Genomic DNA, 27,112 nt, shown 5'->3' with positions numbered 1-27,112 from the left:
TCTCTCTCTCTATCTATCTATCTATCTGTGTGTGTGTGTGTGTGTGTGTGTGTGTGTGTGTGTGTGTGTGTGTGTGTGTGTAAGTTCATGGTGTTCACATCACCGTTGTCTGCGTCCTAGCCGCTCAAAGCTAGGTGGTGCCCCATGTTCGCTTTACCGTGTGACTGGCTCGAGGCATGCCATCGGCTCCCGGCGTTTTAGAGGCCATCGGGGTTCGGGTATCACTTTGCTCCCATCACAAGCTAAGAATTTTATTCGTATGCTCAGCTTGTCCGTTTGCTTGTGGGTGATAGGGAGCTGATTTGTTATGGATGACCATAAATTCATTAAGCAGATACTCGAGTACCTCATTGAGGAAATGAGTTCCTCTATCATTGAAAATTTCTATTGGCAGTCCATATCTTGTGAACGCATACTCATATAAGAATGCGGAAGTGATTCTGGCATCATTCTTTTGAGTTGCTTTAGCTTCGGCCCACTTAGTCAAACAGTCTGTAGCTACAATGATATATTGAGCTTGGGTTCTATAAGCAGGTGGTTGTATTGGCCCAACAAAATCTATACCCCATATTGTGAAAGCTCTAGCTCCCATCATTGGTCTTAAGGGCATGCTATCTATACGTGTTAGCCTTTTTGCTCGTTGACAAGCATCACACCTTCGAACATATTCTTTGGCATCTGCAAAAAGTGTTGGCCACCGTATGCCTACCATTAAGATTTCTCTTGCGGTGGTCTCACTAGAAAAGTGACCTCTAGCTAATCCAGCATGTGCTTGTTCTATAATTGGAATATATTCGTCTTCATTTGCACAAAGACACAAATGTTGATCCTTACCTCTCCGATACAATTGGTTTCCTATAAGAGCATAGTCTCTTGCTTCAGTTTCAATTTCTCTTTGACGGATCCTTAGGAAATGTTTGGCTCGATAAGTAAGTTACAGATAGTTACTCCACTTAGGAACAGGTGACATTTGTAACAATGTGACATGAGGTATGAGTGTCTGTTTTTGACATTGAGGAAATCCTTTACAAAAAAGAGAACATCACTCCTCATAGGTGGCAAAATACTCCAAGTCTCAAGATTCGTCGCATAGTTTGATCTTTTGCAAAGTGAAGTCCTACTATGGTAATATGTGCTTGACTTACATATTGGGTTTTCTCCTCAGGATTAATTCATAAAATCAATATTCCATCCCTATTTATTTTGTAAAGCCTTCCAGCTAGCAATTGATATATAGCCAACTGCTCAATTAATCCGATTGTAATAGGAAGTGGTATTTGTGAATCCACTTGAGCTATGGTTATCAATGATACCATATTTTCTGACCATCGAGGTATCATTTCCATAGAGAACAGATAGGTATCTGGTAGATCATCATCTACTCCTTTAGGTGGTTCCCCTGAAACAATCCTTGACAAATGATCTGTTCTTTGATGAGTAGTGCCCTTTTTCACAACTATAGTGAAATCAAATTCTAGAAGAATGATGAACCATCTCACTATTCTTCTTGTGCTTCATGGCTTGTTGACCAAGTATAATAAGGCTTGGTGGTCCACAAAGAACACAAATTTGTTTGCTAATAGGTAATGTCTATACTTTTTTACGTCATAGATCATCCATAATCCTTCCCTTTCTGTGGTGGTATAATTCTTTTCTGCCATGTTCAACTGTCGGCTAGCATAAGAAATAGGAAAATCAATTTTTCCGTCTCCTGGTTGAGCTAGTATGCACCCTATGGTAAAATTGGAAGCATCTACATGTATGTAAAATATCTTATTCCAATCTGGTGCTTTCAATATTGGAGCTAAAGTGAGAGCTTGCTTAAGCTTCATGAAGGGTTCTTCACACTCATCAGTCCATTCAAAGTGTATAATCAAGCTATACATGGGTTTTGCAAATATAGCGTACATGTAAATGAACCATCTGTAATATCCACAATGTCCCATGAAGGCTTGAACCCCCTTAATTGTTGTTAGTTTAGGCAAATCAACAATAACATGAATTTTATACATGTCAGTAGCTATTCCATTTTTAGATACTATATGTCCAAGAATTTTTCCTTGTCTACCCATGAATGTGCACTTTTTAAGATTTAAGAAAATCCTATAAAGTCTACATTTTTTGAATACCTTTTTGAGGTGTTCAAAATTATCATCCCGGATTGATGAATGTACGCATTTCTATTTTGACGTGTAAACTCCTACTTATGATGAAACTAGGCCGTGGGTCGGCGACGCCAAAAGCTACGAAATACCGTGAAGTGTTTACGTCAATACGTAAAGCTCTTACTTGTGATTGCAATGCAACAAACGTGACTGCAATGTGACAACCGGGTAGGGAGTAGGAAGCATGAGAAGGAGAAAAGTGAACGCCGTTAGCTCACGCTGTGTCTTTCATTATCTAAAACTTAAAATTAACTTACAAAAATTGTCTTTTATACCTTAACCAAGGTTTTTGGTGGTCAAAACTAATAATCTGGGAGCTCTAACTAAAGATGGATAAGAACACGTTGATACAATCTGGAAGCTTGTAGCCCCGGTTCATCAAGTACGAGGTTTATCCGAAAAATAGAAGTTACAATATTATCGATTTATCAAAATAATAAGTGTTTTTACAATGAGAGCTCCAAAAAATGGTATCCGAGTTAGCTTGCTGCTAACATGGTGGATTTTACATAGATGCATATCTACAAACCCACCAAATCACAAGTTACATATGCATTGGTGAAATATATACAGGAGTTTTTGAAGTACCAAAATTGGAGGTCCACCGCTTCTTTCTTTAAAACCATGACTATGTAGGAAGAAATGGACTATGGGGTAGGACATAGCTTTTGTTTCTTATGAATATTGGAGACACTGTGCCAACTCTCCACCATACTTTTGTGTGGCACTCACATAGGGTGTGCACTATCTCTTTTTATAGTTTCTGAAAAACTTTCCTAGTATGAATAGTTTAATTATCGATGTTTTTCTCTTGTTTGTAGCTCCTCACAAGCAAGATCTTGGGTTTCAAACTTCTTCCAATAAACAAGTTACTCATAAGATAAGTGTTATATCTTGATTATATCTGTTTTTTACACACACACAAGATTTTTGAGATTACTACAACCATTACAACCTGATTCTATCACTGCGGATGTATTTCATTAAATTACTAAACAAGGCCAACCATGAAAGACTATTTAAAGTACTAAATGCAAGCACTTCAAGACAGAGATTCATGAATTTGACATCCTACACTTTGAGAAGATACCAAAAAGCACACTTGCTTTTCAAAAAGCAACTTTTACTTTTGAAAAGACAATTTTCTATATTGAACTAACTTATCAACAAGAATCACAAAGAAAGCACATCAAAAGTCCATAGTAAAGAATAAATTTGGTGGCATTAACTTTCCCTTGAAATTATTTGCATACTTGACTACAACTCTCATGCCTCCATAGAAGTCCTTGAAATTCTCTTGCCTTTCAAATAGTGGAGTCCCGCACCTTGCGTTTCAAATAGTGATGTCCCGCTCCCTCCAGCATAGTAACATGTATGGGTCTCATTGCAAAAATCTTGATTAAAGTCGGGAGGATCTCCTACAACCCTCTTCCTTCAACATTTCTCCCATGTGCAAAGATCTCTATCAAACAAATATGCAATTGCAATTGTAGAGTCAAACAAACGTGTAAGGCCCATAGATGAGATGACACATATGCTTCCAAGTCAATAAAAGCTAAACACAAAAGCTTGCAATAACCTCAAGAAAACATACAAGAAACACCGGAGATCTAGAGACCTCAAGGAGAGCTTGCTACTAGCAAGTCATCGATTGCACAATTTTTGATTACCAAAGCTCAAGTCTTACGTAGTTTGTGAAGGTTTGGTTGCCAAGAGCGATACCTCATTCAAGAGCTACTACCCTCTAGTGCACTTCTTTTTGCTCCTTAAGCTTTTGAGACCTCTAATCAGCCTATGACAACAGTTAAGAGTTCTTGCATTTTCTTGTAGCTAAAAGCATTCTTAAGCTACAAAAGGAAAATACAACTTGCATACAATTCCTTTTAGTGAGAGCATTCTTTTTTGTGACAATACAAAAAAATTGCTTTTTGGACGTCGTCTAAGTTATGAAACCAACTTATTGTCTTTTATTAAATGATTTATGAGTAGCTAATTATAAAGCCAGCTTCGTGAAAAGCATATTCAGAGAATTAAATGTTCAACTTACCTTCCTCTACAAAATTCCAATCATTATTTCAGGGATTTTAGTTTAGCTAATAAGATTGGTCCTATGCTTTTTTGACATACAGAGCTCTTAATGTCTAATAGTGTGCAAGTAAGCTCAAACATCAACAAACATAATTGCAATAGAAAGCAACTTTGTCTTCCACAACATTCTAGAATTGACCAAGGCTTGCCAAGTCATTTTTTCCAAGCAAAAGAAAAGAATAGCACATAAATCTTCTGTGTTTTAGGTCAAAATATGAAGCACTTACCGAGTATTGACACTAATATTTGTAAAGTTTTGCAAAATCAAAAGGTGAAGAGTTTGCAATTTTAGCTAGTTAAATAAACACAAAGCCCCAGCTTTTTGTGAACACTTTTAGACTTGTAAAACGCGGTGACGAAAAATGCCAAAAAAAAAACTCTTCTTTTCTAATGCCAAAAAACTTGCAAACTACACACCAACAATACTCTACTCTGGCTGCCAACCCATAGTACACTCACCGACATTGGAACTTCAGATGAGCTCTACCACAATCATTAAGAAGAAAGGACTCCCGAAGTACCTTCTCCATAGTGCAAGGAACGCATGATTCGGCAAGATTCTTGATTGCCCAGCACCTACAGAGAGATCGTAACCAGCCTGACAAGTTTGAGTTACTGAAGAGAGTTCCGATTTAAGTACATTTAAACACTCGTAAGGCTTTACCCTGAGCCATAGCAAGTGAAGGGCCACATTGGCCTCCTGAAACAATAAAACGAAAGGACGACCCATTGACAAACTAAAACCACAGAAAATTTCAATGCTTCACATGAAAAGGTAAGTCTAGTATCTTTAGAAAATAATAAAATTTCAAATGTAGGGCTAATCTCTCTTCTTCAATACGGGCATGTTCTAGAAAGACAAAATTGCTAGAGGGACAAGCGATCGCTTAGTGATCGGCACTTCGCTGTAAGGCTATACTGGGTACATGATCTGGGTCCTCAAGTCTCGTAACTTCTAACATCTCATAGCTTCTAACATGAGGTCCAAGTGCCGGCGGAAAACAAAGGCAAAACCATTCCATGGCGCAACTGTTAAACACATCATAAAAAGCAAGCAAACTAGCAAGAACAGCTTGAGATCCTACATGCATCTGTGCATTTAAATTGGTCATCAGCAGCCCAAGACAAACAAATACCCATTTAGAGCCAATCAGAACATTAAACCTTATTCATAGAACTGAGGATGCGAACACAAAGACATAGACTTGAACTTGTGGGGCCCAACCTCTATCCAGCAACCAAGCTTTGTGCAAAAAAAACACTTGCAGAAAAGGACTCAAACCCTGTGGAGACATTGAGCTGTATTAAATGCACAACACTTTAAATCGCACCCTTCAAGTACATCGTAAATGCTTATTTGCCTTTGCTTTCTATAGAAGCAAGCCTTCCCCTTTAAGAGGTGAAGCAGCCCCATTGAGAAGACGACCCCATGCCGAAGCAACACCATGTCGTGACAAGTCTAGTCTATTGTGGTACCTGTGTGGGGGCATCCACAGATGCTCACCATGGCATTTCACCATTGGCGCAAATGAGTAACATCACATTTGATACTAGCACTGATCACGCTTCACAAGCTGCATTGGAAGGTTGATAAAGATGGCCCTGCTCATTGATCACTCCATTACAACAGTTGCACCAAGGGCTTTCAACTTTGCCACAATGTCGGTGGCCTCCTCCTTGGAGATTCCTGTCTTCACCACAGCAGGAGCCTTCTCTACAAGCTCCTTCGCCTCTTTCAAACCGAGGGTCGTGAATGATCTGATCTCCTTAATGATCTTTATCTTTGCCGCTGCATCAAACTTCTCCAGCTTCACATCAAATGTCATCTTCTCAGGCTTCTTCTCTTCGACAGGTTGAGAACCAGCCGGCGCCGCCCCACCTGCAAAGCCGAAGCCCACCATTGGCATGTTGGTGATCTTGAGCTTCTTCTTCAGCAAATCTGCGACATCAGATACTTCTAGGATGGAAAGGCTAAGCATTTCATCGGCAATTCGGATGATTTTCTCCGAGGGAAGACGCCCAAGCTCTGCAAAATGGGGATCTACGGCGATCTCTTTAGCGGTGTAGGGAGGTACTTGGGGAGGATGTTGAGGCTGAGCGGAGGCCGCCTGGCCGTGAAGGTTCCTGAGGAAACAGAGACTTCTGCAAACGCCGCCATCGCCCACGAGAGAAGAGCGCGACGAAGAGAACCTGGAAAGGCAGCGCTGCATTCCCGCTCTTCTTCTTTCACCTCCACTTAGGGCTGCACGAGAGCTTGTTGAGCATTAATTTATTTAGGGGTTGGGAATGTGAGGGTAAAGATTACGGCAGGGCATGTGTATCAATTCAGGGCTGGAAATTGTGAAAAATTGTGATCCTCTTCTCACGTGAGTAAAGTGCTCTACCCACTATAGCATTCAAAGTGTTTTTTTGTGTGTTGGGCGGGGGGGGGGGGGGCATCCATTAGAGGCCCTCTATGAGGACTCGTATGATCTCTATTGCATCGATGTAGCATCTCTTCTAAAGATTTCTATTATGTTTGGGCTAGTGTTTGGTATTGTCGTCCTATGTCAATATGTTGGCCTTTAACCAAGAGCTCTCTGTCGTCCACTGTTGCTCTAATCTCCTCTATATTGCTAAGGATAAGTACTTGTATTGCTATAGCACCTTGGTGAAGCACCATAGCACCTTGGTGAAGCACCATGTGAGCAAGCTTGAAGAACTTCATAAACCTAGTATGTTTGATATGGTCTCTTCCATGCCATGTCTGTAATATGTGTTGGCATGTGTGCTACAGCTCAAGCAAGAAGCGCCTAGGCATCACTAATTAGGAGCATTATAAAATAAAGAGGGATAGCAGGCTCATATGGCATTATACAAAGCACAAATGCATACATTGTGTATTCAATCTCTACCTCGTCCTTGCATAGCATGCATAATCTGGCCCATTGTGGGATGTTGGCTACTAAACTTGTTTCACAAGGCCGTCTGGCCTCATCTCCAAAATCATTGGAGGAAGCATATGATATAGAAAAGAGCCTCCATTGCCATGCAGCCATGCAGGGCACATCTAACTTTGTTCCAGTGTATCATGTGGTACTAATGGTTTTCTTGGAATGAAACATGATAGCAAAAAAAATGAGACCTCTCACTTCTACTCCATGAGAACGTTGATAGGTTTGGTGTTGAAATTGTGGCTACATACATCAATGTTGGCTCACCAATGTGTCCAAAATCTAGCACTTCTACCATGGCTCCTAAAAATGTGTCTAATGACAACGCCTCTCAAGCATGGCCAATGAAGACTACATATGTGTCAAGCAATCTTTGAAGGCCTTTAGCATGGAAAATTGCCATGCTCTACTAGAAAAAGTGATCCACAAGTGCACATATGAGTCAAAGGCCTCCATATGTTAGGCCTTTATGCAACAGACGGGAAGCGCAACATACCTGCAAAATACACAAAATACCATGCTACATATGATAAAATCCACAGATTGACACACCTGGCAATGCATATACACACATGATCCATAGCGAGACTACTCAGAGAGAGAGAGATAGTGAGAAAGAGCATGAGAGCACGTGCAAGTTCACCTCCTAGAGCGTAGTGCTACATAGGCACGGAGAGAGGAGAGGTGAGAGAAGAGTAGAAGGACACAAATTACTGGGTGCAATCTCCCCGATGGTGCAAGAGTGAGCATTTTCCTCTTGCACATATTTATTTATAGATTTCTTGAATGCTCAAAATGATTACAAACTATCCGCTCGGACATAAAGTGACCATAGCTCATAAGGAGCACTTAAATAATGGAATATCCATAAACATGTTATCCTTTCGCATAGTCCATAGCTCACTTATGCTTTTGCCACTTTTCAATTGTAATAAATAAATATCTAACAATTTCCATTACATACCTCTCAGATAGGAAAGCATGCGTCCTCAGTTGCTATGTTATCAAGGTATTTTCTTGTGTCAGAAAAGTTACGTAGAGACCTTGCTATGTAAGTTTGGACTTGAGGATTGCAAACCTATTGCCACTCCCATGGAAACAGGTTTGAAGTTGAGTCTACATGATGCTGGCGATCCTGCTGATGTCACTCTTTACCAAACTGTTGTTGGCTGCCTTATTTATGTATGCAACACAAGGACAAATATTCAGTTTGCAGTCTCACAGGTCAGCAGATTTATGCATAGCCCAAGGTCTAAGCATTGGCAGGTTGTCAAGAGGATTTTCCGCTACCTTAGTGGCACTTTACATCTTGGCTTGTTTTATCCCAAGGGGGGATCATTGCCGCCAGACTTACATGCTTTTTCGGACTCAAATTGGGCTGGTTGTTTTGACACGCGAGTGTCCACAAGTGGTTTTTGTTTCATGCTTGGAAATTCATGTATATCATGGTTGAGCAAGAAGCAACCTATTGTGGCCACTTCCAGTTGTGAGGCTGAGTACAGGGCAGTCTTCACAGCTACGGTTGAGTGTGTATGGCTCAGACGCCTTATGGATGATTTGGGTGTTGGACAGGACACTGCCAACACTATCTACACTGATAGTCAGAGCACATTGGCAGTTGCGATGAACCCAGTTTTTCATGCTCGCACAAAGCACATTGAGGTGCATTACCACTATGTCAGGGAGAGGCTCTCAGCAGGAGAGATTAGCTTGGCTTATGTGCCAACACAGGACAACCTTGCAGATCTTTTCACAAAGGCATTGTCTCGTGAGAAGCTTGAAGCTTTCCGCAAAGCTTTGGGCTTACTCCCCTTTGTGGACTGATCATGTCCTTAGGGCATGGCACTTCCCTTTACTCATGCGCCCTTAGAAATCAGCCACCGAGCAAGGAAATCCGGCCACCGGCCAAAGACCATGGACCACCGGCCACCGGCCACCAGATGGCCATTTTTCAATTGTCTTCTAGCCGTGTCCGGCCAAGATATTCCGGCGAAGGGAAAAAAAGTCTCGGGGGCTTCCGCCCCCGAGTCCCCCAAAAGTTGTCCCTGAATTTTCTCTGTACCATCCACGATCACAATATAGAGATCTCATCAACGTACAAAACTCGAGTCCACCAAATATATGTGCACCATTGGCTTCTCCTCATATGGGGGCCTTACAAACTATGCAACATATATTGTGGTGACAAAACTGAGAGAGGTGGGCATTGCAAGTATACCAACAGGATTGTCGTATAAAAAGATTATGTAAGAGCTATGGAGATCTTAAGGTAAATAAGGAAATAGAAAAGACACAGATTATGCAAGTGTGAAGTAATCATCCATGCATTCTAGCCAATCCTCTAGTATCTTCCCAATGTTTGTGCCTTCACCACTCAAGTTATCAAGCTGCGACTTATGTTACATGGCATCGATGTCACGGTTAACCACTCCATGAGGTTGATTGACAACCACATTGGTGGTGATTGGAGTAGCCGTGGTGTTGTTGCTTTTAGGAGGCATGTTTCACAATGTACTCATTCAACTTTTTAGAATATTACCTTCTTAACAAGTGCCTTATTCCAACTCAAATGCTCTTCCTTTCTCCAAAAGTTAGTTCTCAAAGAGGTCATAAGGACTACCAGTGGAAAGCTTCAATTATTCAATAAACCAATTATACTTTAGCAAGGCTAAACCTGCTATGTGTTACATTATTGTTTCCTTGAATAAATCAATTACACTTCAGCAAGGCTAAACTTGTTATTATGTGTTACGTTATTGTTTCCTTCAATAAGTAATTTCACTCATCTATTGCTTGCAAAGTTGAAGGCAAAGTGTTTCATAAAACAATTCTCTGTACGGGTACAAAGATATTAATCATCTTCATCTTCCAATCCTTGCATCCTACGGTAGGTTTTTGCTCCTTGAATCTTTGAGTAGAGGGATATGTATTTGAATCACTCTCCCTTATATATTTTTTTGTTTTCGAAGTCGGGTAGGGCACACCCAGCTGCTCTCCTCATACACCAGAACCTTATATATTGACATAAGTAGTCAAATGCTAGGAAAAAGTATTTGCCAAGATTTTCCTCCTCTCCATCTATGCAAAACAAAAATTGAACATAGGATTTAACTCAAAAAGGTGGAAAGAAAGTGAAGAGAGGTTGACTCTTCAAGGTAATGGGATATATGCAAGCATAGTTGCTTGAGGTTCTAGGCTTATGGTATTCATCAAAGAGAACATTATTTCCACAAGGGTTATGATGTATTGCCATCCAAAATGTTTAAACTATAAGCATAGAATGACCCATACTCTCCTCGATACTTAGCCCAAACTTTGAGGATGACGGTGATGTAAAATCCATACTGTTGGTTGATCATAAGGACCTTGTTTACTAGGATCAGCTCCTTGGTTGAATTTTGTAGCAAAGTAATTGCATCAATGTAGAGAACATAATCTCTAATCTTGACGTTCTCTCATGCTATCTTCCCATGTAACGATCGCATATGATTTTTTTGTCCTTCCAAAGCATAGCGTCCTCTAAACTTTGGTTGTCCTTGCGCATACTCCTCCCATGCTAAATAGGGATTTGGCACTACAAAGCTTGATGTGGTGCAATTGTGGGAACTACAAGTGACCTGCATTCCCCAACACACCCTATTCCCTAAATCATACCTTAAGAAGATAGTTCAAGCAAGGTCAAAGTTCTCTAGACTGTTAGAATCATTTATTAGGGTATTATTCTTTATTATCCTTTCCTTTAAGAGGTAATAGTAGCATGTTAAAATATCATAACACTCTTTGCACATTCCTCACAAAACAATAAAGATACCAGCTATAAAAGATATAGCATACTATATACTTGCAATCACAACACACACACACATACACACACACACAGAACAAGGGTAAATGAGAGATATGACATTAATGAATGTCTTTACATTATCATAGAATCAAGAGGCCAAATATATCCATATGCTACCAAAAATTCCAATACCCAAAAAGTTGGCTACTTCCATATACCTTCTTACCTACTGTGGGATGGGATCATCTTTGTGAGTCTCCCTTGGCAAGATCAATATGTTAGCTATCAAAGTGGATTCAAGTTAACATCCTGCAAAGGATCTTACCTTTGTATAATTTTCATAGTAACATTTATTAGTGGCATCATCCCTCGATTGACAAAGAAGATATGAGATATCATCCCAAAGAGTGTCAAGGTTAGGATTATTACAATGGTAAGGATATAGATGCTTTATGAGGTCTTGTTTCTCATTACAATCCTCCTCATGAAAAGGTCCCCAATGAGGCCAGTATGTTCCCCATGAACGATGTTCCTCAATAGCCATCCTAGGCTTTGCTAGAACATTAAAGGTAAGTTCTACGTTATGAGGGTTGTGCCTCATGTTATATCCAAATTGTTTGAAGTAGACCTCATTATCCATATGGTAGAATCTAAAAGGCCCACCATCATAGGTCCTATCCCAAACATAAAAAATGACAAGCTTACATAATCCAAGGGCTTGATTTAACATGAGAGCTTTCTTGGCTCTCACAATCTCTACAAAAGGTGCTTTGTGGACTAATTGCATGGCATCAATACAAAGGACGGATCTCCCTATAGTGATGATATTGATTGCGGCTATGGTTCTCAACTAACAAAAGAGATCCTTACTATAATCAAGAGTCACTTCCCCCTTCTTGAATTTGGGTTGGTGGTAAAGCATGTATTGCTCCCAAGTATTGAAAGTGTTTGGTGCAATGATGTCACGATACTTGACATTCCTGCGGGTACTTTAGACTTCCACCCAGCCATAGTAGTTCTCTCCTGAGACAACTTTGTAGAAGAACTCTTGTGTTGCTAGCATATTATAGTTTGCTAGGTGCGTAAGTAGGTCCATGTCTACAAGAAAAACATGTAATTTAATATTTGTAGCAATCAATCATCAACATCACATGACATACTTTATACTTAATCAACAATAACTCACGAGACCACTTAAATTATTACATGCACATGGAACAAGTTTATATCATCATTCATGCTCAAGGAAGAATAACCAATATAGATCTCAAGTGTTTTATTGTCTAGGTTGACCTTACTCTCTTATGGCTTACAAAATCTCTATATGGTTTCCCTAATCTTCCAGTGGGTCTATTTGGATGTCCCCATGGTAAGATTCTACGTCTTGGGAAAACTCTAATTGCACTATGATGTTTTCAAGGTGCATATGATGGTTCCTTCAATATTTTTTTTTCCTAGTATAGTTGTTAGTGCTTAAAACCATTCAACCTTGCTCACAGACATCACCATCAACCTATCCACCTCTTTTCCCAATTTCCAAGCGCGCACACACACACCTAGACTATGACACACACACATAGAGAACATGGAATTGACATAGACAAGATTGTAAGAGTGTGTAAGAGAAAAAGACTTGATTGAAGAGTACACAACAAATTAAGCATAGCATAAGAGTGTAGAGAAGAGAATCTGCAAAACAAAGGCCTAAATCTAGCCCCAAACTCCATGGGACCTATTCTTGTGGAGTTGGTATTTAATATATTATTTGTGAGTTTTAGGTGCCAAAATTTGAGGCCCCTCTTTTACAACCACTTCACTTTTGTAAATCACTGAAGCTCATTAGTTCTTGCATGTCTGTTAACCCTCATGGCACACGGACACCTGATCACCTACGATGGACGCGTATTATGTATTTGGTAGAGTCAGGTACCGGGCTTGTCGGTCCAATAGGGAAAGGTAGAGTGATCGCCGATGAGAGGCGCACTTTAACTTGGACATTCAAGGGATTAGTTGGTTAAGCATGGGCGCCCAAGTGTGAATGGGGTGAGCTCCTATAAAAGCCAACTAAACCTAATTTTTACTCATTCTCTCATTTGTGCAATTGAAGAGTGCTCTTGCTCCATCTCCATCTTCTTCTTCTTCACCTCCTTGTGTGTGTGTGTGTGAGAGAGAGAGGGAGAGGGAGAGTGTGTGTGCGATCGAGCATTACGAAGGCACGACGGCGGCGAAGCGGTTGAGCGCGGCACGACTGCAGCTTCTTCTTTATCGCGGCGAGGAATCCACCACGAAGGCGAGCGTAGAGCGGTGAGTGACACACCCTTTGTTTTCTTGAGCTTGCTAGTTTAGGCTTGTTGTGTGCTTGGAGCCGTTTGTGGCTCGCATACGGTGTATTGGCAAGTCCCTTGCTTCGACAGTGCGGCAAGGAGCGCACATTTTTGGCGCCGCTGCCGGGGATATGCCCTACACTAAGCTCGGTTAGCACTTTACGCTTCCTTGTGGTGCAATTTGTATCATAGGAAAGGCAGGGAAGGGGTGTGTGGAGATTTCTGTTTTTTGCGTTTTCTGCATTTGCTGTCAAGTTTCAATTTCTGCTATTGTCTGCGTTTTTCAATTTCTGCATTTTCAAGTTCGGCGTTTTCAATTTCTGTCAAGTTCTGCAATTTCTGCGTTTTTTCTGCATTTTCTGCGTTTTTAGCAATTTCTGTGCATTTTCTGCAATTTCTGCGTTTTTCTGTCAGTTTTCTGCAATTTCTGCTTTTTTTGCGTTTTTCTGCATTTTTTTAATTGCTGCGTTTTTCTGCATTAAAAAAAAAAAACAAAAAAAATAATTTTTTGGGAAAAAAAGTTTTTTGAGAAAAAAAAAATTTTTCAAAAAAAATAAAATAAAAATAAAAATAAAAAAAAATTCGTAAATTAAAAACGCGAGCGAGTGGGTGGCGAAATTTTTCGAAAATAAAAAACACGACTCTTAAAACGTACGGGTTGGTTTGTATAAAAGATAGATCGGGATCGTTTTCCCAAGCCCAAGCCCAAGCCCAAGCCCAAGCCCAGGCCCAGGCCTCAGTCCTCAGTCTTATGATATATACTAGACTCACTCTTATATATATACCCTACTCCCTCAAGAGAGAATGAGAGCATGTGGGACAAGTCCTCCACTCTCCTCCTTTCTCTTCCCACTTGCACCCTTAGACTTTCTAGTTTGGGCCTAGTTCCCTACTGGAAATTGACAGTTTTAGGGATTCCGAGGGCATAGAGTGACCAAACGGAGGGCTGTAAAGCACGGCACGACCCTCTGACCGATACGCTCGTTTTGAGCTATCACACGGCCCATTCCACGACACGCTCTAAAAAATCCAGAAAAAAAAAACACGCTAAAAACTAGTCACAAGGCCTCCTAGAGCAGCTTTTTGACACCTTAGGGTATCAAAAGCACATGCACTTACGCTCTGGGCGGGTGCTAGAACACGAGCATATTGAGGGTGCCTCTGTTCATACGGACACCCATTACCCATCCACGATAAGCTCTAGACCCTCAGCGGGGACACAAGGTAGCACCACCCAAGACCCTAAAATAGCCGCTAGTGATTCCTCCTCCGACTCAGAAATCATGGAAGCATACCCTACCCAAAACACTGTGAGAGAAGGCCATGCACCTCCCGAAGCTCCACAGCCTAGTACTAGTATGTTTAGCCGTTTCATGGAAACATTAGGTAGAGCTACTCGCTCGGAACCTAATGCAAATGAAGCACACGAAGAGGATGGGTTGGACTCTGACACACCTCTACGATACCCCATTGAGTTAAATAGTGCCTATGGAAAAGTGCTATATAACGCCTTATTGGACACGGGTGCTAAATACAATCTGCTATCCTATGGGGTGTGGTGTCAGTTAGGGAAGCCACCTCTATCTGAGAGTATTATCCAAGTCAAGGGTGTCAACAAGAAAAAAACTACGATTTTTGGAATATGGCACACTTCTGTCAGTTATGACAATGGGGTGGTAGCTCAAGACTTTTTGGTCATGCCTACTGGAACTATGGAGGGTAATATAAACCTAGGCCGCACGTGGATGATAGCCACCAAATGCACTATTGATTGGGGGACTGGGGGTGTTACAACGCAAAAACCAACTCTTAGCCCTACCACTCAAGCCATAGTCCCTAAAACCTCTGTAGTGAGCATGGTTGATGCAAAAAAAACGGAAACCTAGTAAGAACCGTACCACTCGCTCCAAGAAAAGTAAGAAAATGTTGCGATGGATCCCTAAACGACTATTGGAAGCCCAAGGCTACTATCAAGGAAATGATCAAATCTGGGTGCCAAAACGTAGATTGTGCTCTTACCTGTCACCTGGCCCATGTAAACCCAATCCTGTGGCTCCAAAACAAATTGAAAATCGCGGAAAGGAAAAAATCATGGAATGTTACACACCCGTTCTAGAGCTAGTTTGGGTACCAAAGAAAGAACGATTTGTTCCACCTAGCTCAGGAAGGGGGAAGTCCCATGAAGATTCTAGCTCATCATGTAATACATCCATGGAGGTAAAAGCTTCTACACCGCCTCCATCTATAGTAGTGGACCTCAATGAAGCTACAAAAGAATCCACACCTCCCAGTGTTCAAGAATCACCTAATGAACCACTTCAAGTTCGATCCTGGGAGAGTACCTTACCACCCTTGCAACTTGACAAGGCACCTAGGGTAATAGAAAACTACTGGCAAAAATCCTCACCTATTACCAACTGGAACAATTGGTTTCAAAGGGTGACAAGCTCATTTCAAACGGTATGATCTACCCAAGGAAGGGGGGAGTGTTTGCTGATAGTCATCATTCATTTGTTTCCCTCTCAACCTTTTTCCCTGACCTCTCAATTCCAATCTTAGGGAATGTACATATAAAGCTTTATACTCACAAAAAAAAAAAAAAAAGCAAGAGCAATTAGCAAACGAATATGCACATAAAAGTCAAAACATTGACTCAGACCTACACATGTCACATTTGGTACAGTGAAACAGAAACCTATGCCATAAAACACCTTTGATCCTCATCACCTGAGTGATGGAGGGTAGGTAAGATTAGTACGACAGAGTGTTTCTGTTTTAGAGTTGAGTGATTAGCAAAGTTCTCTTTTCCCACTGATGTGCCTCCTAGAGGTATTGTTTGTATTTCATAGTGTGTACAGGAGCGTGTTGCTATTGATAGGATTTGGACCTTCATGGAACCTTTCTCTCGTTTACACTTCAAATCAAGCGCGACCATCAACACAAACAGGTGTTTCTTGTCCATTAGCATTGCCGTTATCTTTTTGCATCTATGTTTGTCTGCTTTGATTGTGATTGGTAGCATACTATTCAGCGCATTGGCTTAGTATCCAACATTTAATTCAATGCAATCTTTTGTCATAATCACTTGTTTAGGTGTAAAAATCAAGCAGTCCGACTAAGCTAGTTTGACCAAGCTAGGTATTAGAAATCTTCTCTTAATACCATGGGGAATGCCTTCCTAATAAGCAATGGTTACTTAGGTTCTTAATCCGATTTAGGCAGCATTGTATGAAATGTACTAGGGCTTTCTAGTGGGCTTAACCCTATTGACCTTTAGCTTAAGTATTATAAAGGGAGTTTACTAATGTGATGAGCCTGGGGAGGGTAACAGTGTTATATGACCCCCCAAAGTTACAAAATTAAAATGATGAAAATGAACAAACAAAAAATCAAAGTGCCACAATGTAAAATTTTAAGCTGGAAGAGAAATCTCGGCTTGAATTGGTACTTCACTCACATGTATCGCCTATGGTACTAGAGCCCTAGAGGTTCCCAGTGTGGGTGCTTTTCCTTGAAAAGCAAAAAACCCAAGGCATACAAAATAAGCACACACATCATAATTGAATCAATGTGAAAAGACCTTGGGGGGTCAAAGAAAAAGTAATCAGTCAGGCGATGATTTCATGAGAAATTCCTTTTATGGTAGCTTAACTACAAGGTTTTCTAGATATAGCCTCTAGTCAGCCCTTGAACATGAATACTTGGCTCTCGCGATTAAACAACTTAATTGACCACAGAAAATTAAGAAGCTTACCCATGGTATTAATATTCGATCTCTAGTGCTTTTCGACCGTCAAATTAGTGACCCCAGACTTGTTTAATTTTTTGCCTTTACATCTGTTTATGCATTTGATTACATTGCAATTTAATGTTCATTGCTACCAAATTGTTTGAAATTCTTTGACCAATCAATTTTTCTACCTAAAGCTGCATATGCTTTTTAAGAGAATGCCATTACTGTGCCAATGTTGTTTGATTTTGCAGTGACTGAAGAAGGCTAAGGACATTCATCTCAAATGCTCTTCCACCTCGACGAACCAGCTTCAACTCAATAGCTTCCGAGGACGGAATCTACATCAGGAAGGGGGGCATGTTAACCCTCATGGCACACGGACACCTGATCACCTACGATGGACGCGTATTATGTATTTGGTAGAGTCAGGTACCGGGCTTGTCGGTCCAATAGGGAAAGGTAGAGTGATCGCCGATGAGAGGCGCACTTTAACTTGGACATTCAAGGGATTAGTTGGTTAAGCATGGGCGCCCAAGTGTGAATGGGGTGAGCTCCTATAAAAGCCAACTAAACCTAATTTTTACTCATTCTCTCATTTGTGCAATTGAAGAGTGCTCTTGCTCCATCTCCATCTTCTTCTTCTTCACCTCCTTGTGTGTGTGTGTGTGAGAGAGAGAGAGAGAGGGAGAGTGTGTGTGCGATCGAGCATTACGAAGGCACGACGGCGGCGAAGCGGTTGAGCGCGGCACGACTGCAGCTTCTTCTTCATCGCGGCGAGGAATCCACCACGAAGGCGAGCGTAGAGCGGTGAGTGACACACCCTTTGTTTTCTTGAGCTTGCTAGTTTAGGCTTGTTGTGTGCTTGGAGCCGTTTGTGGCTCGCATACGGTGTATTGGCAAGTCCCTTGCTTCGACAGTGCGGCAAGGAGCGCACAATGTCCTATAAGGGGAGTTCCCACTACAATTATTTACAGAGCCATAGTGGCTTATTGAAATGAAAATCTAAAATATTGTGCGAGTACAAAACGGCCGAGAGTTTATTGCCTGCGCCTCTTCGTCAACTTCCCGCATTCCACTCTACAAAATCATCATCATCAACTCAATTATAAAAATAAATAGACAACACATAATTAACCATTACGCCAGTTATCCCAATTGCAGCTAACCACTACAACAGGAGGGTGCCCTATCTCGTAACAACTAATGCTATATTACTAGAGAAATACAAGCAGAATGAGGAGCTAATGCAAAGACTACTGACAAATCTACTTATGCCCTCTCAAGCTTCGACATCCACAAGCGTGCAGGAAGCCACCCAGATTAAGAGGTTGAATGAAGAATTATTAGGCGAGCAAATTCAAAGAAAAGCACTCTTGCATACACATTTGTAATCTATAGCTGCATATGAGGACAAAATTAAAGCATTTGAAGGCCAATTAGAAACAGCTAATGCAAGGGCAGCTTAGCCCACTGCTACACCAACAACCACCACCCTAACAACCATACCCTCTCCTCCACCAAACCCTACCGTAGAGCCCCAACAACAACCACACCCTGAAATGACAATGGGCAATGAAGCATGCACATCAACAAGAATATCCCCATCAGCTTCTCCTTCACAAAATCATTATTGACATGAGCTACAAGCAGAAGGACTGCCCTATAATACGGATGAATATGTAAAGTGGGAGAAGAAAATAATAGAGCCAACCACTGCACACCTCCTAAAGCCTGATCAAGTTCAGCGTGGGTATCACCTACCGACTCTACCATTGCCACTAATGAAGCTACAAGAAAAACAAGAATAGAAAGGTCTACTCAGCTACTTAGAGCCAAATGATTGGGGCAAATATGAATCTTACAAGCTTTCAAATGATCTCATTAAAGAGATCATTGACAATGAACCCGAATGGCTAGAAAGGTGGTTCAGCAAATAAAGCCCACTACATGAAAGCACTAGTCTCCTTGTAGATATACCCCAATGGCGAGAAAGGTGGTTCAATAAATAAAGCCCACTACATGAAAGCACCAGTCTCCTTGCAGATATACCCCACATATTGTCCAATTAGGCGTTACAAGATCTAGGAATCATATGACAGGCTTAGGCAAAGAGAGCCTCACATGCTAAACTACTTGCTATTGCCTGAACCACCTTGAAGGCTTCCACCAGCACACAAATATGTTGATCAATAGCTTCAAGATTTTAATCGGTTGTTAAGAGATGTCTTAGACCTAATATGCCAGATGATGGTCAAAGTCCACGACATGCTCTTAGCCGTAATGTCTGCCTGTAACCCAATAGCTGAGTCAAACCATCCATTCAACCAATTTCTAGAAGGCTTCAGCGGGTTAAGATGGAATCTAGCCTTTATGCCTTCAAAGCCAGTAATAATGGGCATTTATGCAAGATTATAGTTCATGCCTACTCAATTCATGGTTACCTTTGAGGAAGCCTTCCTTACTGGTTAATTTGAGAGCATGTCAGAGATATTTGGGCCTCTAAACAATGAACATCATCTCAGGTTTGTAGCATACCAGAACCAGGAATTGCTCACTCCACTAGCACAATGATTGAAGATATGGAGACACATGAGCAACTTTAAGAATATCAACACGCATTACGACATCTTTGACCCAAAACTTAAAGCAGTAATATGTGAGGACGCACATTGCTGTAGGAAGGGGGGAATGTTGCAGATCCGACTAGTCAAGAAAAGTCAAGGCTAGAGATAAAGTGGTCAAAAGAAAAGAAGAAATGATGATGAGAAGGACAACAAATTTTGGCCAATACATTAATTTTTGCGACAATATTAAATTTTGTAATAGACTTTAGAAATCCCGTCAAATGAATATGAGCCTTTGTAAACTCATCAGTGCTAAGCCTACATGGGGTTTTGAATCTCCAACTTGTATCTGGAATTGAATAAGTGGGGTTGGGCAACCTTAGGTCCAGTTGGTCGGCCGCCCACTTGTCATTTTCTACTTAGGTTAGTGAGAAACCTAGGAAAGGGAACATTATCATTAACACTATTGTGTGGAAGAACAGAAACGTGAGTAAAGAGAAGAGGGTTGATTTTCTATCACTTTCTACACGTGATTTGTAAGTCCAAATTCATTTTGTTAAATTGCACGGTGTTAGAAATTTCTTTCTCTACACAACGTATACTTAAATGCTTGATTTGGGGAAGATTAATTGGTGGTCAAAAGTAGCTTAATTAGCTTCCTAATCAATATTTTTAGCAACTATTCGTGAAACAAAGCACATAGGAGTAGTTGTGGGCTTGAGCTCTTCATATTCAACTACCTAATTGTGGTGTTTTATCACTTATTTAGTAACTTTGATTAGAGACATAATTAGTGATTAACATGTAATTAAGAAGGAATTCTGCGAGTTTGATGGCTTAGTATTCTTCTTGGAAGACTTATCGGCATACATATGAAGAAGCATTGTGATTCGGTTAGTTAAACTCTAGATTTAATTAATTATGGATTAATATTTGATTAGTCATTTCTTCTCTTAACTTTTGGGTAAGAGGGTGGTGAGGACTTGACACATCCTTTTGCCTCCATGCAATTACTGGTAGTCCCCTTGTGTGTAGACATTATTTATCTGTTGCAGGTTAGTGTTTACTATACTAGTGTGGTGAGTCTGACAACAGTGCTTCAAACTCCAACAATTCACCTTGTTAATCGATACCGGAAGTACTCTCTCTTTTATTTCACCAAAATGCCTTTGTAATCTCAACCTTCTTGAGAAAAAGGATTCAACTCTTATAGTTGAATTAACAACAGGGAAGAGAACCAAGTCTACTGGTATAGTCGGAACCATAGACTTCATGTTAGAACAAGAGAAAACACAAGCCAAATTCCGTGTATTACCTTTAGGATTTTATGATGGAAGCTTAGGAATGGATTTTATTAGGAAAAATAATGCACATCTACATTGTAAAGATCCCCTATTATCTTTTATAAAAAACTCTACAGTAACTATCAAAGGACGCAGGGGGAATCCCAAGCTAAGGTTAGTCAACTTTACTAAGATCCTAAGAGCTTATAGGAAGAAAGATCTTGTCTTTTCTGTTTGTTTAAACTCAACAGAAAAATCTCTTACTACTTCATAATCACAATGCTTACATGAGTTTGACGATATTTTTCTATAAGAGCTTACAAAATTACCACCTCAATGCGAAGTCGATCATGCCATAGAACTTATTCTTGGAGCACAACTTGTGGCTAGAAGACCATACAAGATGTCTTTACCAGAAGCAGCAACAGAGTTAAAGGAGCAATTAACTTAGTTGCTAGAACAAGGATATATACGACCAAGCGTATCACCATGGAGTACTCCTATGCTTTTCAACAGGAAGTAGGATGGGACATTACAATTATGCATTGATTATCGTGGACTAAACCAGATGACAATCAAGAACAAATACGTTGTACCTAGAATTGACAAGTTATTGGATCAATTACATGGTGTTATTGTCTTTTCCAAGATTGATCTTAAATCAGGATATTATCAAATCTGGATTAAGGAGGAAGACATACCCAAAACAAGATTCAATACGCGTATTGGACATTGTGAATTTACAATTTTGCCATTCGGTCTAATGAATGCTCCTGTAACATTCATTAGACTTATGACGGAATTATTTTGCCAATATCTCAATGACTTTGTTCTAGTGTTCTTTGACAATATATTGATCTACTCAAAAACATCTTGTAAATAGATGCTTACGACTCGATGGTATTGACAATCATAGAAATAATAACTACAAAGAATTGCCTAATGATAAACCAACATTATAAATTTTGTAACAAAGTTATCCTTAATGTATGGAAAGAAAACACAAATTATGGCGCACATACATACATCACTCCAAATGATTTCTTTACTCACTTTGGATACATATTAAACCATAATCCAAAAACCTCAAGCTATATCGGATTTTCGACAGAAATATCTCATGGAAACAGCCGATCCAAATATCTTACTTACAGAAGATCATACAGAACAAAGCGCACTTACTACCATACACTCAGCTTAAGATTCCAACCATTATGAAGATCAAGAACGATTTGCATGACCAGATCAAGGCTTTGATTCAAATTATCCATGTACTCAATGCTATCAATCACTCAAACCCATTTCCGATTGTACCTTGTCTAAAGCAAAGATAATTGACATATTTATACCTCCTAGAACGATATATGTACCTAGACTCACGAGATGAGGATATCTCGTTTATGTTAAATGTGGGAGGATGTAAGATTCCCAAATTTTTAAATATTTAAATTTTTTTGGAATAAATAGACCACTAACTTATCTCCCATTTATTTTCAATGAATGTCAAAAAAGACGATGAAAAATTCTTTTACGTAAAAAATTAGGAAAATTTTTATTATTGTACGTTGAGTTTAAAAATAAAAATTTTAAACGGGAAAAGTCACCATTTGATAAATCACGGGAAATATAAGGAGAAATAATGAAAATGGAATTCTTATAACTAATAATGAGAATTTTATTTATGAAAAATTAAGTGTTGGATTAAGCGGTGAGTCACATTGAATCCCAGGATATCACCTGAGAAGTGAGGAGAGTTATTAATTACGTGGGAGAATTATGCGATAGAAGGATATAAGACTGGGAATTAATTAATTAAATTAATGAGAGCCTTGAATAAAGGAAGGGGACTAAATAAGGGGACTTTAGCCTAAAAATATGGGGCTAATCTCAACCATCGATTAAAATAGAAGGGGATAAGATCTGAGGGTCAAAAATAGGTCAAAAAAGCTTTGTTCTTAGAGAAGCTATTTAAAGCGAAGCTTTGGGGTGTGAAAAAAGCGAAGTGCCTATAAATACAACCCTCCTCCTCCTTGAAAAACTAGGGCTAATTTTTTGAGCCTCTTTGGGAGACATGAGAGCAGCCTGCGATCTGCCATAGCCTGCCAAGTGCTGCCGGAGTTCATCTACAAGCTTGGAGCATCATCTTCTTCACCACGGGGAGACAAGGAAGCTTGCTACATACCTCTCGTATCAGCCCTGTCTACAAGAGAAAAAGTACCTCTCTTTCACTCTCTCGCTACCGGCCTACGGGAGCGTCAACGGAGTGCCGGGACTCTACAGGAGACACCGCAAGCGAGCTAGGGTTGTGGAGATTTAATTGCATTGATAGGAAGGTGTTGAAGAGTCTACCTAACCTCATCATAGCTTTTATTCTCTCTGACACTCTCTTTATCCTCTCTTTTCCCGTAAAAGGTGATTCACGCGCCGATAAGCATCCTATCAATTTTATGGTCATCTCTACCAATTTTTTTCTCTTCTTCTCCTTCTTATAGCCTTATTATGGGCAACTAAATTCCAGTCTACCAATCATATTTCTACATAATCTCTCTCTCTCTCTCTCTCTCTCTCTCTCTCTCTCATATATTCTCTCTCGGGATCCGAAATACATCATAACGGGATCGTATTGATCGTGGGAAGTGGTAACCACAAAAGGGAGTGGTTTAACATCATAAATTTGTGCATTAGGACTGGTTATTACTCTATTTTTACTGTTTGGGCTTCAATCATATGCTATGTGATGGGATTAGGACCAAACTACCCTCTCTAAGAAAGGTGTTTTTTTTACAGCAGTGCACTAAAATTGACATAACTTGAGCTAGGAGAGTAATTTGACCAAATCCTTTGAACTGAGTGTCAAAAAATTTGTTGCAAACAATTTAGTATCTCACAAGCATGGGCTAAATCCTAACCTATATGGAGTTATTAGAAAAAACATATCTGTTACGTATGCTAGAGACCCTAAAAAGCATAGTCACTACCAAGGGGGGGTACTATGAGGACATATCGGAATAAAATTATGAATCTACCATAAATATAAAATTCTTAGGGGAGTTCATAGCAACAAACGGATCTTGAAATGAAGATCGACCCTTGTTGTTAGAGTTAGGTCAAGAATCACGCTATTTTAGGCATATAGGAGCCAAAATCACGAATGGCTATTATGAGTGTGTTTTGGTTGACAAATTAATTATGTTTTCTGGTTTGAAAAGATTTAGGATGATTGTATAAGTTGTATGCTCGTATATGATGATCCAAAAATTAAGATCAAGATGGCATATTGGAGGAACTAATTTTTATGGATTGTTTGAGATTGTGTAAAGACTCATTCTTATGTTTTCACTATAGCATCTATACAGGAATGATACGGCCTACCCGCGCCACTTAGTGTAGCTTGGGGGTCTGAGGACCTATGCCACTGAGTGTAGGTTGGAGGTTAGGACCGTAGGAAGAACTAATCGCGGCTAGATTGATCCTACCCTCACTCACTTGGTATGGGGAGGTCTAGTGCGAGGGGCTGTGGTAGTCCTTGAACACCCTCTGTCCGCGGGCTAGGGAAGGGGCGTGTCGCTCAAACTCATTGGTTGGTCATGATTCATACCACCGTTCGGGTATTAAGAATCCCTTTGAATCCCTAGATCCCATGAAGGGAGATGTAGCGGTCCCACTTGGCAATGTGGCACGGGGTGGGGGTGTTCTAGTTTATTCCCATGGAAGTGGAGACATCTTTGATCGTAGCAGAGCGGGTGGATGGGTAGACCGGTTGATCCCACACAGGTCCGTTGCTCACACTGCAATCACCCACAAGTTTTTATTTTTGAGTAGTAATGTTTTTAGTAGTCTTTATATGATTGAATTGTTAGAATGTAAGAACTCTTAACGATGAAATTCCACAGTTGATTGATTCATATACAAGGGTGCATTGTCTCATATGTGTTATTTGTTATCTCAAATCATCTAAGAGTAGTACTAGTCGCTAGATACTCTTGGGTGAAGTCTGGCTCATGGCCACAACATTAGCCATGCTATGTCAGGCGCGAGGATCACCTCCCTTGGTTTGTGCGTACTTTGTTTTTCCCAAAAGGATGTAAATTTTTTATTGCTATATTTATTAAATGGACCCTTGGGGGAGGGATCTCTCACTCCTCTACAAGATGAAAACTCACCCTTGGTTGACTTGATATAGGATGCATATTTACACTCATTGGCACACTCATCCTAGGTATATTTGGTCTTACTCTTGAAAAAATTTGTAGGAGTGGTATCCCATCAAATGTATGAGTCAAAACTATGGTAACTGTTACTAGTTGATTATCCTTTTGTAGGTAGCCTCTGGCACAAGAGACTTCTTTTGATGACAATGTATAAATATTTTCTTCCCGGCCACTCTAAAGTGTTTTTGGGTCAAGGTTTAACATTTGTAAATAAGGAGTTTCATTTGAATTTACCCATTGGTAAAGTCCAATGGATAAATCATCTACATGAACCCTACCCACTCTTGTAAAGTTCACAAGCCTATACTATAAGGGATCCACCTGAGGTGATTTTTCGTGTGTTATCCATAGGTTGTTTACTCTTGTTGGATGTTCTTGGCAATCCCCATGAATCTAGAGCATTAAGATCAAAGATCGATTAAAAAATGGGTCACAAGGAGATCCACATACTTACTTCCCCGAATTGTTGCATAGACTTCTTTCATCAATTCCATATCATGGTCATCAATCCCTATTGTAAAATGGTCAAAAGGATCCGTGTAAATTTTTGCTCTAAATTCATTTGTGAACTCACTAGGGGTTAGTTTATCCGCGACTAAATTGGCTTTAGAAAATTTTGTTATACACAAGATTTTCTTTGATTTACAAGAAAAGGTTTAAGTCTATGAGCACTATACTTTGGATGTAATATCATTCCTTTCCATTTATCAATTTTAACACTGATGTGAAAAAAAGGAGTTTTCAAGTTAATCCAATCAATTTTTAGATCTAGAAAGGTCAAATGGAATCCAAATCACTCATAGGTATACAAGGCTGAAGCTATGGACAAGGCTCAATTATCACTCATAGGTATACAAGGCTGAAGCTATGTTGGACGGGAAGCTACTCACACACCCATGAAGTGCATGCAAACACTACCTAGATCAACATGTCAATCGAGGACACAGATGACACGATAGGCACACGGAGGAAATCTCTTAAGCTTGTCAGGCTGAGACCATCCTACACATACAACACTCAGGAAGGCCAACTAAACCACAATCAAGAACCTCACTGCTCTCAACTACACCACCTAGCCACATACACACATACGAAAGGTAACTCACCTAATCATGCCAGATTCGTATGAAACTTAAGAAACACCATCCCCTCACTAGGATACACATGTCCCTAAGCTTCTACACTCAAAACCCTCACTCTAAACCCGTCTGCGGAAAACGCGTAGGATGACAGAGCTGAATTTTGAAAGTGTCCGAAACTGAAATTTATGAGTACCTATGCGTAGCTTATGTCACCACGATTCTATAGACTACTAGCACGCAGAAAACAGACATTGTTTGATACACTTACGGCCACAAATAGCTCGTAGATGCGTCGGCGTGTGCGCTTCGTCTCGCGTGGAATGCTTGGCGTTGTCGCGTAGCTCTCCTCGAGCCTACCGCAATGGTGCAGTCGGATCTCCAATGTGTTGAGCGAGCCGGGCGTAGCGGGAGGATGAAGCTCACACTCACTCTCTTTCTCTCTCACACACAATAGACGGCAGCGCTAAGTTTGATTATGATAAAAGTCTTCTTTACAAAATGACCTAGGTACCTCATATACTAAGGCTACCTTAGGTTTAACCAAAAATGGGGTTGAAAGGGTCAAATGGCTTTGTATTTACAATCTGGAAGTGCCATTGCACCCCGGCTTCTGAAACTAGAATAACTACTCATTACAAATGACGTTTATAGCCATAATCCGCAGCATTTCATAACTCGCAAAAGATAAGACTTTGGTACGAAACTTGAGTTATGTTGTATTGTTGACCCAGCGGTCAACATTCCCCCCTTCCGTGTTCATGTCGTCCCCGACATGACCTGATTGTCGATGGCGATGTGGTTTTTGTTGTCGTTTTGTTGTTGGAAAGAAAGTATAGACTATAGCCTTTGCAGTAGCTTGTCTTGTTCGTCCAATCCGATGTACATAGTCTTCTCAAGATTCAGGAAAATCATAATTGATGACGAACTTTATGTCTTTCACAT

The sequence above is a fragment of the Adiantum capillus-veneris genome, chromosome 28 (assembly GCF_014529385.1).
Source record: "Adiantum capillus-veneris isolate H3 chromosome 28, ASM1452938v2, whole genome shotgun sequence".
Lineage (NCBI taxonomy): Eukaryota > Viridiplantae > Streptophyta > Polypodiopsida > Polypodiales > Pteridaceae > Adiantum > Adiantum capillus-veneris.
The sequence above is the reverse complement of the archived record's forward strand: the minus strand, read 5'-3'. Positions refer to the sequence as shown.